Here is a 5132-nt window from a genome sequence, read left to right on the forward strand (position 1 = left end):
AAGGCCTGGGCTCTGCCTCCAGGGCAAACTCACCTTTTCAATGTGCATGTGTTGTTCTCTCCTTGCCCGAGATTTCTTAACTCCAGATCTCAATTCCAGTGTTCTGTCTTTGAAGACATTTTTCCTTCAGTATGTTCCAATGTCTCTTCCAGTCCAGACCAGCCATGGCTCCAGTACAGTTCTCTCAAAAATCTCTCTGACTTGGCATGAAGCACACAGGGGTTGAAACCATCAGACAATAGGACTTTCCACAAATCCTTCCTGGATAACTCCATCTCCAATCCTGGCTTGTGCTATAATGGTGGTCAAGTTCCACAGATATCCACTACAGGATTTACTGAGTTGTAGACTCCCATGATTAATCTCTATCTTTCCTTCTGTTGTTATATATGACTTTAAACTTCCCCTATCAATTACACTCATACACAGCTTGGCATTGTTGATTATACTCACTATATGTACTACAATTACATATACCCATTTCTACTCATTTAAATTCAACCTAGTTAAAAATTTTGTATATCTTGAGTGACCACACACCATCTGTAGCCTCATTCTATCTCATGATAGAATGGTAACCTATTTTCTAGATTTTATATCCATTAGTTTACATAGTATAATTAGTTCATATTAGTGAGATCATGCAATATTTGTCCTTTTGTGTCTGACTCTTCTCACTGAACATAATGCTGTCAAGGTACTTCCATGTTGCCATGTGCTTCAGGACTTCATCCATTCTCAGTGCTGAGTAATATTCCATTATATGTATATAACACATTTTGATTTAAGCATTCATCAGTTGATGGACACTTGGATTGTTTCCATCTTTTGGCAATTGTGAATAATGCTACTGTGAACATCAGTGTGTGTATCTCTGAGTCCTTGCTTTCAGTTCTCTGGGTATATACTGAGTAGTGGGAATGCTTGATCATAGGGCAACTCATTAGCATGATGCGTGTAAGAAGGGTTATGATGGGCACATACAGGGTTTCAAATCACTTCACAAATTTCATCTTCAAAATCTAAGGGAGGTATCTCAACTTTGAGTCTTCATTTCACTATGAAGCTGGTGACAAGGGACTTGTGTGCTTATTTTACTTCACTGGACCAAAGACTGGCAGAATGAAGCCAACAATGGACCAGAAGACCTCTAGACTGTGCAGACCAGCAGGCTGCTTTACCACATCACTGTTGGCCACAATCCACTGCTGTTGCCATGGTGTTCCATCTTCAGCCATAATCAGAGGCTCAGCTTAGACCTTTGTGCCAGTTTGGATGTATTATGTCCCCCAGAAAGAGCCATAATCTTGGATGCAATCTTGTGAGGGTGGACGTTATTAGTGTTAACTGGGTTGGAACCTTTTGATTGTTTCCATGGAGATGTGTCTCAATCAGTTGTGGGTGATTATTAGATTGTTAATTATTTCCATGGAGGTGTGGCCTTACCCATTCAGGGTGGGTCTTTATTGGATCACTGGGCTACTTTAAAAGGAGCTGCACAGGCCCGGATGTTTACTACAGCCAAGAGGGACACTTTGAAGAATACGCAGGAACTGAGAGAGGAGCTGCAGCTTATGGAGACATTTTGGAGACACCATTTGAAAGCAGACTCTTGCTCCAGAGAAGGTAAGAGAGGGCAAATGCCCCAATAGCAACTAAGAGTGGCATTTTTGAGAAACTGCAGCCTAGAGAGGAATGTCCTGGGAGAAAGCCATTTTGAGACTGGAATTTTGGAGCAGAAGCCAGCCATGTTTCCGGATGCCACTGGCCATCCTTCAGCGAAGGTACTCCCTTAGCTTGGATACTTTGTGACCTTAAGACTGTTACTTTTTAACCAAATAAACTCCCTTTATAAAAGCCAATCCATTTCTGGTATTTTGCTTAATGGCAGCATTAGCAAATGGGAACAACCCTGAATAAGCCAGTTAACACGGCACCCAGCAGTTTATGATGCTGGAACTTCATGGTACAGCTGCGGAGACAGCAGGGAGCCACAGCCCATTACCCAACTCACCAAGCACCTCCAGAGCCTCAAGAGGAACATCTGGAAATTTGAAGAAAAGCTAGAACAAGAAAAGAAGTACCAGCCTTCCTAAGGGGACAAGATTTCTAGTCCTGAATCCTGAAATGGATGAGTGATTTGGCTAAAGGCTTTAAACAGCTCAATGAACTAAAGCTGAAGCTGTCATAAGAACAAGGGAGTGCTCCCAAATGTCCATCGAGAAACCTGCACTGTGAACAACCCACAGTCCCAAAAGAGAACAGGAAGTCAGAAGCTGCAGGCCCTGAACTGAGGTCCTCTGGAGAGGAGACCACCCATGCCACAGTGACACACCTGAAGGAGAAGAGAGAGCACATCCGTCTCCAGGAGGATGCTATGGTAACTAAGCAAGACAAGTAACTCATAAACCCTCTTTACAACTGATACAGAGTTATCAAGCAAATCTTGTCAACAATTTCCCTTATCCTGACAATTGAAGAGGGGACTCTGGTGAAGACTGTCCACAGGGAAACCAACAGTCCTCTTCAACTGATCATACATCTCACCTTCTTGTTTGTGACCACCTTACCTACTCCCCCATCCATGACAAGGGGAATTCAGTCAATATTATGATTATGATTATTATGATTGCAAAAATTATGTATTTTATCAAGCCTGAATAAGACCAAGGATCCATATGTTCAATGGGCCACTCATTATGGAAAGTCCATGTAGTGTTCAAAGATTGCTTATGTGGATGTGTGGAAAAGAGGATGATTTTGAAAAGTGAATGAAAAGTGGAAAATAAATTCTGCTCTTTATGTAGACAGGAAGACAGCTGGTGGGAAAGTAATTTATTTAGAGCTTCTAATAGATTTCTATGTGCTTTAAAAATAAATCTACATTCAGATCTGGTTGACACTAGGGCAAACCAGGCCAAAGGGTAAGGGTCTAAAGTGAATGCATTTTAAAACAAGGGAAGAGACATCTATTTGGTGCAGGATCTATATTTTCTAAACAGTATAACTCTACAGTCAGTTTGCTCAAACACCACAATTACATGGAACTTTCAATAGGAAGTGAGATACAGTAGGTTAGTATAGATTAGAGGGAAATAGTGACACATCCGAAAGTAATTTGGGCAGAGAATAAAAAATATATTTACAGCCTCCCCCCACCCCCACCCCAAGGAGCTGGGGGAAGGTGCATAAGTGCTGGACTTCCTCACCTGGACTGGTGTTGATGTTGTCACAAACATTGGGACTGGTGGTTTGGTGTGCCAAGCCCTCAATCATGGTACTTGCTCTTATGAAGCTTGTAATTGCAAAGGAGAGGCTAAACTTGCATATAATTGTGCCTAAGAGTCTCCCTGAGTGTCTCTATTGCTCAGATGTGGCCCTCTTAAGCCAACTTGGCAGGTGACCTTGCTGTCCTTCCCCCATGTGGGATCTGACTCCCAGGGGTGTAAATCTTCCTAGCAATGCAGGATATGACTCTTGGGGATGGATCTGGACCTGGCACTGTGGAATTGCAACCATCTCCTTGACCAAAAGAGGGATACGAAATGAAACAAAATAAAGCTTCAGTGGCTGAGAGATTTCAAATGGAGTTGAGAGGTCACTCTGGTGGACATTCTTATGCATATATAGATAACAATTTTTAGGTTTTAATATATTGGAATAGCTAGAAGTAAATACCTGAAACTACCAAACTCCAACCTAGTAGCCTTGACTCCTGAAGATGATTGTATAACAATGTAGCTTACAATGGGTGACAGTGTAATTATGAAAACCTTGTGGATAGCACTCCCTTTATCCAGTGTATGGATGGATGAGTAGAACAATTGAGACAAAACCTAAATGAAAAATAAGGTGGGATGGGGGGTGATCTGTTTTTTTTATTCTTATTCTGATTCTTTCTGGTGTAAGGAAAGTGTTCAAAAATAGATTGCGGAGAACCTAAGATGGCAGCTAGGTGAGACAGGGCAAAAAAACACCTCTATGAAAAATACTAGATAAAAACCAGAAGGTGACCCAGAATACAAGATTCAGTGATGCACCAGCTGGACAAGGTCTGCTAGAACCACAGGGGCTGTACACTTGGTGAAACTGGGAGTCTGCATTCTGAAATGAGTAAGCCAGCTGAAAGACCCACAGCCATGCTGTGGTGTGGGGAAGCCGGGGGTTGGCATTTGGAGATGGACTGGTATTTTTTTTTTAAAAAAAGGGAAAATCCAGGAGCGGCTGCAGTTGCAATGGTGGGAACCACACAGGGAAGCATGGCAGGAGCAGGCTGAGCCGGCCTCTCAGTGTCTGGCATGGAGGATAGCCCACTGCAGATTCCCTCAGGGCCAGGGGAGTGGAGGGTAGAGCTGGAAGGAGAAAGAAACCCCGCTGCTTGCAGGTGGCTCCCTGGTGGGCTGGAGACACTCCTGCCCAGGGACATGCCCACAGCCCAGAGCTGCACCAGTTGTCCCAGAGCTGGGAAGGAGGAACTGTGTGAGGAGGGGGGAGGGGTTGAGATGCCCCATTCAGACATCTTTGCATCAGGCTGGGAGTGCCCCTGCATGGCCTGGTGGCCCGGGGCTTCCCTTGAGGGATGGCACACACTGGTGATGTAGCACAGCATTCCCTCAGCAGAGGTCCTGGAAGATCACAGCTGAGAAGGGGGGCCCACTCAGAAAACCCAGGGATGCTACATCAATGCTGGTGGTTTGTGGGTTAGCGAGAGAGAGGGTCTGGGGCAGAACTAAAATGAAGGCTTAAACTCTTGCAGTGGCCTTGAATCTCTGGGAACACCTGGGGGGTTTGAATATTAAAGCTGCCCTGCCTCCCTAGCCACCCGGACACATGCCCTGCATTCAGGGCAAATGGCTCCAGCAACACACCCAAACTGAGTTCACCAACTGAACCCCACAAGAATCATTTCCCCACATACCACAACAACAAAGTTGAGGACAACTGACTTGAGGGGTATAGGTGACTCACAGACGCCATCTACTGGTTAGTTAGAGAAAGTGTACACCACCAACTTGTATTTCTGAAAAATTAGATTGTTTTTTTTTACAACTTGAAAGAACTCTATCAAGCAAAGCAAATGCTAAGAGGCCAAAAACAACAGAAAATCTTAAAGTATATGATAAAACCAGACG

At 44.0% G+C, this 5132-nt stretch overlaps 1 pseudogene; it reads left to right on the forward strand.

The window, feature by feature from the left end:
• The first annotated feature begins 951 nt into the window (after positions 1–951).
• On the forward strand, positions 952–2664 carry LOC119512788 (annotated as a pseudogene).
• The last annotated feature ends 2468 nt before the right edge of the window (positions 2665–5132 follow it).

The sequence above is a fragment of the Choloepus didactylus genome, chromosome 17 (assembly GCF_015220235.1).
Source record: "Choloepus didactylus isolate mChoDid1 chromosome 17, mChoDid1.pri, whole genome shotgun sequence".
Classification (NCBI taxonomy): Eukaryota; Metazoa; Chordata; class Mammalia; order Pilosa; family Megalonychidae; genus Choloepus; species Choloepus didactylus.